The sequence below is a fragment of the Castanea sativa genome, chromosome 6, assembly GCF_040712315.1.
Source record: "Castanea sativa cultivar Marrone di Chiusa Pesio chromosome 6, ASM4071231v1".
Taxonomy (NCBI): Eukaryota; Viridiplantae; Streptophyta; class Magnoliopsida; order Fagales; family Fagaceae; genus Castanea; species Castanea sativa.
In genome coordinates this window covers 15,871,941-15,886,814 of record NC_134018.1, presented here as the reverse complement: position 1 = coordinate 15,886,814, position 14,874 = coordinate 15,871,941, and positions in this window count along the sequence as shown.

Here is a 14,874-nt window from a genome sequence, read left to right as displayed (position 1 = left end):
AAAATAAATCTAAGACAGAGTAGGAAGATAGAGAAGCATGGAAGTGAGAGAGCTCGATAAAGAGGCGATGTTCCCAAAAGACAACATTGCGGGAGATACGAAGACGATGAGAAATAGGATCATAACACCGATACCCTTTTTGAGTTTAGCCATTGCCAAGAAAACAACAAAGCCTTGACCTAGTTGAAAAAGAACAAAACAAGCAGAATTGAATGAGCGAAGGTGGTGAAAGTCTGGAGGTGACCCAAAAAGGTGCTCATATGGAGTTTGATTTTGGATGATAGGACTAGGAATGCGATTAATAGCATGAATAGCATGAAAAACAGCTTCGTCCCAAAAAGGAGCAGGAACTTTGGCAGAAAGAATGAGAGCACAAACAGTGTCAAGAATATGACGAAATTTTCGTTCGGCTTTACCATTTTGTTGAGAGGTACCTGGATAAGTTAGTTGATGAACAGTGCTATAGGAATGCAAAACAGCTTGGAAAGCATATTGAGTATACTCAAGAGCATTATCAGATTGAAATTTTTAATATGTTTGAAAAATTGAGTTTCAACCATTTTTGCAAAATTAGAATATACTTGCAATAATTCAGAACGATATTTCATATTAAAAATCTAGCTATAGCGAGAGTAATCATCAACAAAGACAACAAAATATCGAGATCTACCAATACTAGAGACAGAGGAAGGCCCCTAAACATCAGAATGAATAAGGTCAAAGATATCAGTGGATATTGATTTACTAGTATTGAAAGGCAAAGCTGGTTGTTTTCCTAACTGACATGAAACACAATCAAAGTTTTCTGTAGACACTGAGCCTAACAAACCTCTAGAAGCTAATTGGTGTACCCGAGAAGAAGATGCGTGACCAAGTCGAGCATGTCAAAATGCAAGGGAAGGAATAGAAGAAACTGCAGCAGCTGTGGCAACAGAAACAGGAGCAATAAGTGGAAGACGAAGGTTGTCTACGGGAAACATACGTCCAACTCTGGGACTAGTCCCAAGCTCCTGTCCCATCCTTGGATCCTATACAATACACCCATAATAATCAAATATAATGCGATAACTTAACTCAGCAAATTGTCCCACAGAAAACAAATTGTAAGAAAGGTCAGGAACATTAAAGACCCTAGGAACTGAGATGTTGGAGGTCAAAACGGAACCTATATTATGACCAAACATTGTGGAATCATTTGCAGTGCAAATATTAAGAGGGTTGGTGCAGGTTTAAGTTCAGAAAATAAGGACCAGTGAGGTGTCATGTGATTGCAACAAGCAGAATCCATAAACCAAGAGGAAGACATACCAGATAAAGCTAAGAGAGAAGAGGATTAAGATGCATTACCAACCATACGAATGACATTGGCGATGATGTTTTTAAGGTCATCTGTGGACATGGTGAAAGTGTGACATGAAGACTTAAACTGTGCAGAGACGGAAGCCATTGGTTGGACATTCTCAGTGTTAGCAACAGTAGCAGCAGAAATTGAAACAGCTAATTTTTGCGATGATAGCAAGTCTCAGTATTGTGGCCAAAACGTTTACAAAAATTGCAAAAACGTTTGTTGGATTGTCGGCGACGATTATTGCAACAATAAGAAGACCTGTCCTTATTCTTCATTTAGAAGCAAAATATGCAAAAATAGACTGCAAAAATGAAATCTACATGAAAAACTGGGCAAGAAGCATCTGGACTACAAAAAGTCAACCCTAGAGAAAAGTCAACGGTCAAAGTCAACCTTCAGTCAAAGTCAACATTCTGGTCAACGATGATGTGGTAGGTGACGTCAGCAGGCGAATTGACGATGATGTCAGTTGATGACGTGGTAGTGATGACGTCACCTAGGGTTGATGTCAGCAGGTACAGATCTGGCACGTGTTGGCGCGTGAGGAAGACTATCGGCACGTGGCAGCGCATGGGGTGCGTGAGCTTCAACGCAGAATCTTTGGGTGGCACGTGAGGGCATGTGCAGGCTCCGATGACTATGAGGTTTCCATGATTAAGTAGATCGGGGTGAGACGATCATTGTGGTACCTGAAAAATACTTATCGGAGCAAGATGCACGGAGAAGACAGTAAGTGTAATGGTTTGTGTGGTGCAGGACTCCTCAACGACTGCGGTTGCAGGTCCGAAACCCAAGGACAACGACTGGAAGATGTCGGAGGTTTTGCGGCGAAAAACTGCGGCAGCTGCTGTGATGGCGGAAGCGATGTTGAGAATGAAGTAACACCAATAAAGACAAGACTGCTAAGAAAAGGTCAGAGCAGTGGCTCTAATACCATGTTAGAAATACTGAATGATTGTATTGTATTTCTCAATTAAAGAATATACATGTGTGCCTTTATATAGGAGGCATAGGAGTGCAGTACAAATAAAGGTGTAGTACAAGAATGTGTGTTATACAAGTAATTTAGTTGGGCCTAAAGCCCATAATACCATACACGTTAACATTTAGATCATGGGAAAACTTGGTCAAGTTTAATTGTTATAGTGATTATTTTAAGGCTGGATGAATGTTTTAAAAGTAGACCATTGAAGAAAAAAAAAGAGAGAGGTACAAATTCAAGATTTTGAGATCGGATTGGAGTTGAATTAGAGGTCACAGTGTCACATAGGATTTCTTTAGTGTAATTAAAGAAATTAAACCAATATTCAAATGTAATTACACAACTTTTATAAGGCAACCAAAAAAATGACAAAGCATACACAAACAAACTAAGATTATAAGTATAATTAATCTTCCAAATACAAAGCATAATTGCATAAACAAACAAGCTAGAGATAAATTCAACAAAGCAAATAATTAAACCACATTAAGCAAATCTTATGTGGCATTAATTAAGGAAGAGCAAAGTTTCCCTCCAAACTAGTTTAGAGAAAAACCCTACAAACTCCTTATATATCTTTATCTTGAGTGTGAATTTTGAATATCTGACTATTGAATTGCACGTTCTTATTATATCCTTCATGCTTATAAAATTTCAAGAAAATCAAAAATTAATTACTATGTCATCAAACAAATGTTAAAATTTCAAATTAAGGAACTTAGATCAGAATCACATGCAAAAGAACAAACCCAAATCACAAATAAATTAATCAAATAACACACAAAAGGTCACCTTTTATAATAAGACCCACACTTTTATAACATATCCATTACAAGACACAGATGCAGGCGCACGTGCATGTGCACACACTTTTATAAGATATCCATTACAAATTAATGACACCTGTAAAAAATATGCCTAATGCTTTTACCTTGATTTCTTGTTATAGGTTTTTTTTTTGGGTTAAAAGGTAGCATAATATTATCAAGATAAGAAAACAGGTATTTAAAAGGCAGCATAGTACAGCTTGTAGGTGACCAGCTGAGTAGATAATATCAATTTAATTATTTATTTATTATTATTAGCATAAATCCTGGTGATAGGCATGAAGTGATGGTCTAATGCATAGATTTTATAATTCAATAGTTAAAAAGAAGAGGACAGGATCATAAAAAAAGAAAAAAAAGAAAGAAATGAATCTTGGATATTTTTGTTGAAAAAAAAAAAGAGTAAACTAATTAAGTTACAATATTTTTTGCAATGATCCTAATAAAAATGAGGAGTTAGTAGCAAAATTGTAGTACTATTATTATTATTATTATTATTATTATTATTATTTGGTGATAGAGGGAATATAATAGATTAAGTGCAAATCATACTGATTCAAAATAGCTAAGTTTTATCAAACGCTTGCAGGGGAACACCATAGGCAATAGGCAATAGGTTATCAAAAATTAAAAGGTCTATATAGGTTGTTTAGTGCCCAGTTAGGCCAGGGCATCGAAATTCTGATTCCCTTCCTGGTATATATGATTAATCATGGATCGGAGGAAGGTCATCAATAGGTTCTTGGAGGTGGTATTTGGATGGCAATATTTAGATTTGGATTTAGATTTGGATTTGGATTTGAAATTTATTGATTTGAAATGCATTGATTTAAAAATTTCTTATTTGGGTCTTTTTAAACAATGAAGGATTTGAAATTCATCATTTGAAATTCTACTGTTTGGATACCTAAATTTAAATTTGAATTTGGATTTAGATTTAAGGTCAATAAAATATATTTTTTAATTATTATTTTTCTAAATCCTTTTACATTTTAATTTTAGTAACAATTTTAATAAATACATGAGGTAATGAAAAAGCCATTGATAAATCAATTAAATACATGAGGTAATGAAAAATCCATTAATAATCCAACTGTCAAGATGAAATGCCTTGCCAACTATTGACAACTAAAATGTTCTATATCAACATAGAGAGAACCCAAATGCATTGGTTATTTCACAGCATTCAAAATATCCAACTAAAAAATTATTCTAAAGTTCTTAACAATTAAAAGTGAGGAACAATACTCTTTAAGAGTGGAACCAATATTTGCATCAACTTCAACTAGTGGATCTTTCCTACTCCTTTTTTCTTTGACGAGGACCAGCTGTAGAATTTGTTGATAACGAATATTGACATGGTTGTTGTGCAATGGGAGAATTCATCTCATTTTCTCCTTCCTCGGCCGTAACTTCAACTGCATCGTCCATATGTTCTACACCAATGCCAGTAGCTCTATCCCTCCCACTCAAGATCTCAATGTCTTTCCAATTGTCAATAGCTATGTTTTTATATGCACTCGCTTTTGCATTTTTCTAAAGACTAGTGTTGGCTACATGTGCAAGGCACGTGCTGCCCCAGTAGTGAGAAAATTAATACAGATTTTGTGTGTGAAACCGTGAATTTAAGCTCACCCAATTTGACTATATTAAAAAAGAATTCTAAGGATACAACAAAATATCACAATATTTTCACAATATTTTCATTTTTAGGATCCAAATAGATATATATTTTTTTTATTTGAGAGAAATGCTACATTCATAACATTTTTAGAACAAATTCTAAATGACAAGTTATTATTGGTTTTAAACTGATAATATTGTTATTGTTATTCTCAAAACATTTATTTTTAGTTGTGGTTGGTCATAGTCTCATATTTTATTATTTTATTTCGACTTGTAAGAAATTGATACTTCAATATTTGTAAAAATATTATGAAATTTGTTGTGTCAGTATAACAATATATATGCCAGCTTACATAAATATTTAAAAAAAAAAAAACACAAATCGATTACTGGGAAAAAAAAACTTTAGGCACAGTAGAAATTAATGTTAAAATGTTGTGGACTTAGCATTTTTTTATTCGATCTATAAGAAACTAAGATCTCAACAATTGTGAAAATATTGTGATAATAATAAGTGTTGTAACATTTTCTCAAAACATTTATTTTCAGTTGTGGTTAGTCACAGTCTCATATTTTATTATTTTATTTTGACTTGTAAGAAATTGACACATCAATAATTGTGAAAATATTGTGAAATTTGTTATGTCAGTATAACAATATATATGCCAGCTTACATAAATATTCCAAAGAAAAAAAAAACACAAACCGATTACTAAAGAAAAAAAAAAACTTTAGGCACTGTAGCTGAATAAACCAAAAGCAATGTAGCTTCAGTGCTATCCATCAATAATAGCTTACCTATAATTTGTTGTGAAATTAATGTTAAAATGTTATGGATTTAGCATTTTTTATTTGATATATAAGAAACTGAAATATCAACAATTGTGAAAATATTGTGATAACAATAAGTGTTGTAACATTTTCTCAAAACATTTATTTTCAATTGTGGTCACAGTCTCATATTTTATTTTTTTATTTCGACTTGTAAGAAATTGATACCTTAATAATTGTGAAAATATTGTGAAATTTGTTGTGTTAGTATAACAATATATATGCCAGTTTATATAAATATTTAAAAGAAAAAAAAAACACAAACTGATTATTGGGAAAAAAAAAATTTAGGGACGGTAGAAATTAATGTTAAAATGTTGTGGACTTTGCATTTTTTTTATTTGATTTATAGGAAATTGAGATCTCAACAATTGTGAAAATATTGTGATAACAATAAGTGTTGTAACATTTTTTTAAAACATTTATTTTCAGTTGTGGTTGGCTATAATCTCATATTTTATTATTTTATTTCAACTTGTAAGAAATTGACATGTCAAAAATTGTGAAAATATTGTGAAATTTGTTGTGTCAGTATAATAATATAAATGTCAGTTTACATCAATATTTAAAAGAAAAAAAAAACACAAACCGATTACTGAAAGAAAAAACAAAGACTAACTAAACCAAAGCACTGTTGTAGCTATAGTGCTACAATGTATTGCGATAACAATAAGTGTTGTAACATTTTTTTTAAACATTTATTTTCAGTTTTGGTTGGCTACAGTCTCATATTTTATCATTTTATTTCGACTTGTAAAAAATTGACACATCAATAATTGTGAAAATATTGTGAAATTTGTTGTGTTAGTATAATAATATAAATGTTAGCTTACATCAATATTTAAAAGAAAAAAAAATACAAACCAATTATTGAAGAAAAAAAACCAATCTCATATTTTATTTTATTATTTTATTTCGACTTGTAAGAAATTGACACGTCAATAATTGTGAAAACTAAACCAAAACACTGTTGTAGCTACAGTACTACAGTGTATTGCGATAACAATAAGTGTTGTAATATTTAAAAAAAAATTTATTTTCAGTTGTGGTTGGCTACAGTCTCATATTTTATTATTTTATTTTGACTGGTAAGAAATTGACACGTCAATAATTGTGAAATTTGTTGTGTCAGTATAACAATATAAATGTCAGCTTACATCAATATTTAAAAGAAAAAAAAAACACAAACCGATTACTGGAAAAAAAAAACCAATCTCATATTTTATTTTATTATTTTATTTCGACTTGTAAGAAATTGACACGTCAATAATTGTGAAAATATTGTGAAATTTGTTATGTCAGTATAACAATATAAATGTTAGCTTATATCAATATTTAAAAGATAAAAAAACATAAACCGATTACTGAAAAAAAAAAAGAATAAACAAAAGGGTTGAATAAACGGAAGGAAAAAAAAAAAAAAAACTCACTAAACCAAAACACTGTTACAGCTACAGTGCTACACAGTGTTTTGCCCTGGATGCACAGTGCCAAATCACTGTAGCGGCATTGCTGCTTTTATATATAAGAAAAAGAAAAAAAGAAGAAGAAGACAAGCAGTGAGTTAACATTATTAAACAAAACTATTGAAATCTACTCATTTATAATAACAAATTCCAAAACTAGAAAATTAATCCCAAATAGTCAGTAAAACCTAGCCAAGAGCTCACTTAAAACCCCACTGCAAACCTAGCTCTAAACACCGCCAAAAACCAGCAAAACATTCTTGCAAGTTACCCAAAACACTACTGAAAAACCTCACAAAGACCCTCAAATTATCTCCTGTAAATCATACCAGAAAAATATCCAGAAACAGCCCCAAAAACCCACTGAAAAACCTAAAAAACAAGCTCAGAAGAATCTCCAACTTGTAAATAGATGATACAAAACCATTAAGCTGTCCTAAGATGTCCAAAAAAAAATGAACCCACAAATGATATCAAGCCATGTTAAAGGTTGAACTCCCAGTTGCACTTGCATGATGCATGGTTAATGTAGTTGCTCTTTTAAGCATGTAGAGTGTAGAATCTATAAATTCCTTAGTCCTACATGAACTCATCATCTTTTAATATTATGGTATGTAAAATTTTGAAAATTAAAAATTGATAAACTTGTGTCTGTAGTGAAGAGATGAAGTGGACAACAATTGCTGCCTTACTACACTCGACTTTTTCTGCAGTCAAATTCAAATGCTCAAGCCTACAAATAGGTTTATTTTTTGGTATAATAAGCCACAGCTGCTGAATTTTAACTCCAAAGTTTCAAAAAGCAATGCTAGGATTAAGATAGAGAAAGGCAGGCCATGAAAGTCATCTAGGCCTATACCAAAGTGACGTAGGACAACCACAGTATTCCAATTGAACAGACCAATAATAAGATAAACCCTAGGAGTCAGCACCTAAGGGTTGCTTGGAGTCAACACCAAGCAAACTGGAGTCGGCACCAGTGTAAAAGAAAACACACGTTTTTTTTAATAATTCTCAAAAAATGTCTTACAATAATCTGAAAAAGTATTTAAATAGCTAACAACAAAATGCATCAAGAAACCCTAATTATTAAATGTTTGGGCTTGCTTAATCTCAAACCTAATAACTAACAGGCTCCATCCATAAGGCCACAGGTTGGGTCGTCTTCTTTTTGCTCTTCCTCCCATACATGCATATAATTGGGGGCTTGTATCTTGTGTCCGCACCAACTCCCCCCGGGTGAGAAGAACTCGACCCCGTCGAGTGGAAATTTGAAGAGCTCTGATAGTACTCTAACAAGTCAGGATACAGTCACTGTAGCTCATCTCTAGTAATCCATGTGCAATCAGAATCTGGTCGCTCGCGCCATCGAACTAGGAAACGGTGAACTCTTCCATTCCTGGTAGAAACAATCTGCTCATCTAAAATAACATCAATAGATTGTTTATGTGCATAGGGCAGATTTAAGGGTATAGGGGTTGGAATAGGGGTATCAATAGGATCAAGCAAATTCTCATTAAAAGGAGTATCAGGATTAGCTGTAGGGCTTTTATAAGCAACTAGATCCTCAATATTAAAGGAGGAGCTAATATCATAATCATGAGGAAGGTCAATGACATATGCATTTGGGCCCATTTGTTTCAATACCTTAAACGGACCGGCACTACGAGCCTGCAATTTCTTAACGGTCCCAGAGGGAAACCGTTTAGGTCGGATCCGAATCATGACATAATCCCCTACTTGAAACTTTGCATGACGCCGATGAGTGTCAGCATGAATTTTATATTGAGAATTACTTACTTGAATTTTTTTGCGAATCTCAGTATGCAAATCATGAACATGTCGTGCAAATGTCTCAGCAGATTCAGAAATCCTAACATGTGGGGACATGGGCAAAAGATCTAAGGGCTTCCTAGGTGTATATCCATGCACAACCTCAAAAGGACTAACTCCTATAGATCTATTGACAGAGCTATTATATGCAAGTTGGGCTATAGGAAGAATTGAATCCCAATTCCGATTGGCTTCACCCACTAGACACCGAAGGAGGTTGCCTAGACTACCGACCATCAGTTTGAGGATGAAATGCCGTGGAAAATTTCAAATTGGTGCCTACTAAATGCCACAAGGTCTTCCAAAAATAACTCATGAAACGAACATCCCTATCAGACACTATGGTTTTGGGAAGACCATAAAGCTTGACAATCTCATCAAAGTAGAGCTTCGCAATCTTAGAAGCATCAGAAGTCTTAGAACATGGTAGGAAATGAGCCATTTTAGAGAAGCGATCAACAACTACTAGGATAGAATCATGCTTCTTAAAGGTGCGGGGCAAACCTAGCACGAAGTCCATACTCACATCCTGCCACGGGCGATCTGGCACAGGTAGAGGCGTGTACAGGCCAGTGTTTTGCTTGCGATGTTTGGCTAGTTGACATGTACGACACTGACCAACTATCTTGATGACGCCCCTCTTCTTAAGACTAGGCCAATAGAATTGACGTTCCACTTCCTCAATTGTTTTGTCCTGGCCAAAATGACCTGCAAGATCTCCCCCATGTATTTGCCAAATTAGGAAATCTCTCACTGACGACCGAGGGATACATATCTTGTTGGTTTTGAACAACTAACCATCTTGAAGGGTATAATCATCCAGGACTGGCCGTGAGGCATTACTTAGGCTAGTGTAGAGCTCCCCAAAATCTGGGCATGACTCATAGTCATCCTTGAGTCGTTCAAACCCAGTAACCTTAACACTCATGACTGATAGCAAAGACACCCTTCGACTTAGTGCATCAACAGCCTTATTCTCAACTCCCGCCCTATGTTTCACCACAAAGTAGTAGCGTTGCAGAAATTCAACCCAACTATCGTGCCTAAAATTCAGCTTCTTTTGGGAATGGAGATAGCGCAAAGCTTTATGATCAGAGTAGATAATAAACTTTCGAGACAACAGGTAATGGCGCCAATACCAAAGAGCTCGCACAATGGCATAAAATTCTTTGTCATATGTGGAGTACTTTTGCTTAGCATCATTCAACTTTTCACTAAAATAAGCAATTGGGTGGCGCTCCTGACTAAGTACTCCCCCTATGCCAATACCTGAGGCATCACATTCCACTTCAAAAGGCTTGGTGAAATCAGGGAGATGCATGACAGGTGCCTCAGTCATCTTTTGTTTCACCTCATTGAAGGCCTTAGTAGTAGCTTTTGTCCAAATAAACTCCCCTTGTTTCATGCAGTCAGTGATGGGGGACATAATGGTACTAAACCCTTTGATGAATTGGAAATAAAAGGAAGCGAGCCCATGAAAGCTTCAAATTTCATGTATATTTTTGGGCTCGGGCCAATCCAAAATCGCTTGAACCTTCTGGGAGCCGGCAGAAACTCCTTTAGAGGACACTATGAAACCTAGGAAGACAACTTTATCGGTAAAGAAAGAGCACTTCTTAAGGTTACCATATAAACTCTCCTTCCTAAGGGTTGTACAAACTTGAGTTAGGTGGTCTAAGTGTTGCTCCCTAGACTTACTATAGATGAGGATGTCATCAAAGTACACAACCAGGAATTTTCCCATAAAAGGCTTGAGCACTTGAGTCATCACTCTCATAAAGGTACTAGGAGCATTGGACAATCCAAAAGGCATCACCATCCACTCATATAAACCATCTTTCGTCTTGAATGCAGTTTTCCACTCATCACCAGGACGAACCCTAATTTGATGATAGCCACTTTTCAAGTCTATCTCGGAGAAGATCGTTGCTCTAGCCATCATATCTAACATGTCATCCAACCGAGGGATAGGAAAATGATACTGCACAATGATCTTGTTGATGGCACGACTATCAACACACATCCTCCAAGTCCCATCTTTCTTTGGAGTTAAGAGTGCAGGGACTGCACAAGGGCTCATGCTTTCACAAACAAAATCCTTCCTAAGTAGTTCTTCTACTTGCCTTTGCAACTCGGCATGTTCTGCAGGGCTCATCCTATAGTAAGGCAAGTTAGGTAAGGTCGCTCCGGGCACAAAATCTATGGCGTGTTGTATGTCATGCATGGGCGGTAAATGATCGGGGAGTTCCTTAGGAAAAACATCGTTAAATTCCTAGAGCACAGACCTCACTTCTTCAGGTTGCTCCTCACGGGTCTCTCCATGAAGTTCCTTAGCAACTAAGACAAACACAATGGATTCTTGAACTGCTACCCTCTCAAATGCCTTTGGGCTTATGATGTTCAAGCCTTTCGCCTTTGGTGCTTTTGGCTTTTTGCTCATGTCGATTGGCTTGGGTTTTAGAGGATTGAGCACAATCTTCTTACCTTCAAACATAAATGAGCAAGAATTGGATCGCCCATGAAGGGTGACATCCAAATCATAAAGCCAAGGTCTACCTAAGATAATGTGCCCTACATCCATGGGAATTACGTCACACCATATTTCAGCCTTGTAAGTGAGGAATTGAAGTGGGACAACACATCTTTCTTTTATGGCTATGGAGGAAGTATCCACCCAAGAAACTTTATATGGGTTAGGGTGTGGGATCAATTTCAAGCCTAGGCGGGAAACAACGTTAGAGGACACTGCATTAATGCAACTCCCACTATCTATAATAACCTTGCAAGTTTTGTTTCCACACTTAGTGTAAGTTTGGAAGATGACACTTCTTCGCCAATCATCAGTGTCTCTTTGTTCTATCAAAGTACATCTTACCACATTCACTCTAGGGACACCAAAAACAACCTTAGAATCATCAACCTGGGGAGAGATGGCTCTAATGCAAGCGAGGTAGCTAGGATCATCTTCCCATCCGGCCTCAACATCTTGGACTTCTTTAGCATTTGGGTCATACACTAGCTCTTCAACATTTTCTACCTTTTCATCATCCTATTGAATAACAAGGGTCCTAGAGCGACATCTAGCTGCGACATGTCCAATCCCATTGCATTTGAAGCATTGGAGGCGAGAGCCTAATCTTGAGGGCTCATTGATCACACCTTTTCCCTTGTCCTCTTTTTCTATCGGGATACTATTGGTGTTAACCTTAGGGGGTAAGACAAGTCTAGATTTGCTACCAAAAGGTTAAGGGTTGGTAGGAACACTCCGGAGCTCAGAACGTTGCCAAAAGATAGATTTGGATGCTAACTCACAATTCCTGGCAAGGTCACAGGCTTCTCCTGAGGTAGTGACTCCTCGGGTGATAATCTCGCCTAGTAGATTAGCATTTAAATCTTTTTTGAACCTATTGAGTGTGACAACCTCTTCCTCAACTATTTGAATTCGCCTCTTGAATTCCTTGAATTTCTCTATGTATTCGGTCACAGGAGCAGTGCCTTGTTTTAGGCGATCCCATTCCTCAAGGAGGGAGCTCCTATAAGTTGGAGGAAGATAATTCCTCGAGAATGCATCCTTCATCTCAATCCAATCAATAATGGGGGGCTCACGTCGTCGCCTAAGGGTTTCCTCAAGGTCCTCCCAAAAAAGATCAGCTCTCCCAATTAACTTCATCTTGGCATACCTTGCTTTCTTATTCTCAGCCCAATGGTAATAGTCAATGAATTTCTCCATTTGACGTAACCAATCAGTGAAAACCCATGGGTCTAGGTAGCCATCAAAGGTGGGTGCTTCTATCTTTTCCTTAGACATCTATCATCATAATCCCTAGGGCCATAGTGATTATAGTGATCATGTTCAAAGTGTGGAGCCCTATTAAAGTGACCATGGTTATTTTGCCTAAGCATGTTATCTCCTTCATGGTTAATGGTCTCTCTTTGAGATGTTTCAATTCGCTCTACCTTATCCAGCAAATCATGGACACTCTTTGCTAGGTTTCCTATGGTTTGCTCTAAAGAGGGTCTAGATTCGGAAGTGGATTGATGTTCAGGATTTGACATGATGCGACCACTACGTAGATGCATGCAACACAATATTTATGAATGCAGTTGAGATTCCCAAAAATTCAAGTAATCAATTCTCAATGTAAAATTAAAGGTCAAGCAAGAGTGCATGTAGAGACTAGATCAATGAATCAAAGGAATAAATTGCAGTAAAATAGTGACAGTGTTCACAATATTAAAAGATAGCTCAAATAAAAGTCAAATTCCAATAAGCTCCACAATTAATAATGAGAATAAGATATTTCAAAGAAATTTTTTTTTTTTTTTTTTGGAATTTTAAAGTAGGTACTGAAAGAAAACACAAATAGTAAAACAACTAATTTGAGCACAAAATGGATAGGCCAATGGAGTATGGTGGGATATGCACATAAAAAACATAAAGATAATATTTTTTAATGAGACAAAATTGAATCCACCAAAAAAAATAGAGTAAGAATTGTACCCTAGTCAGTGGCCAACTTATTGCACTAGATAGCCACGGTCTGCTCCTCAAGTGAGTGAATTGACTTGGGCTGAGTGGACCTGTGAAAACAATTCAAGTCCAATACAAGCAATGGGCCGTCACAGCAACAATTTTTTTTTTTTGTGAAATACAATAAAAGAACTATAAAACAAAAGTCTACTAATACAAAAGTTTGTTAAACAGCGAAGTTAAAGGAACTACTAGAAACAAAGGAACTAAAAGGGAAAAAGAAACGACGAAGTCATCGGCTGGAGCCATTGGCAAAGGTAGCGGCTGGAGTTGCCGGAGTCATCGGCGGAATTGGTGGCTGCTCGTCTTGGCCTTGGCATCGGTGGTGGTTGACGTCCTCATCGGCGGTGGTCGAGGGTGAGGTGTTGGGTTTTGTAGCGGCTGGTGGCTGTTGGGGTTCGCGGCGGCGGGTGTCGGCGGTTAGGTCCTTTGTGGGTCTCTGCTTCTTCTCCTTTTTTTTTTTGTGGGCTGTGGGTTCTGTGATCAGAGGCGGGCACAGATGGTGGTCACCGGCTTGGGAGGCGTCGCTAGCTTCTCTGTTGGTTTGGGGGTGAGAAACTCATGTAGGGCTTGGGGGTAGATACGGATTGCAGGGGTTGGTTTGGGCTCATTCAAGATCTCATGGGGCAAAAACTTGAAAGGTACTGTCATGGTTGGCTTGCTCTTTTGATGGTTTTGCTCTGAAGTGGTTGTCTACGGTGGTGTTGTATGGATCGGAAGTCTGCTCTGATACCAAAACTGATGTAGGATAACCATGGTATTCCAATAGAACAGACCAATAATAAGATAAACCCTAGGAGTCAGCACCTAAGGGTTGCTTGGAGTCAGCACTAAGCAAACTGGAGTCGGCACCAGTGTAAAATAAAACACACGTTTTTTTAATAATTCTAAAAAACTGTCTTACAATAATTAGAAAAAGTGTTTAAATAGCTAACAACAAAATGCATCAAGAAATCCTAATTATTAAATGCTCGGGCTTGCTTAATCTCAAGCCCAATAACTAACAGGCTCCATCCATAAGGCCACAGGTTGGGCTGTCTTCTTTTTGCTCTTCCTCCCATACATGCGTATAATTGGGGGCTTGTATCTTGTGTCCGTACCACAAAGCATATGCTTTTTTATAACTCTAATTTTAGAATTGTTTTCAAAGGAGGTCAGGTCAGTGCAACGAAAAGAGTGTCTGTTCAACATAATGTTTAGAGCAAACAGGTGTAACTCTATACCATCGGGTCCCTAGATTGCTCGTTTTTCCTCAATTTCTGCCCCCACTTAAATATCCCTCTTACAGTACTCTTGGAGCCAAATCTACCGAAATACAAACCCATAGCTCCCTCCACTAACTCAGGAGTAAATAAATTGTACACTTGCATTGCAGGCATAACCTAACCTCACATATTAATTAAATCAATGAGTTGTTACTTCACAACTCA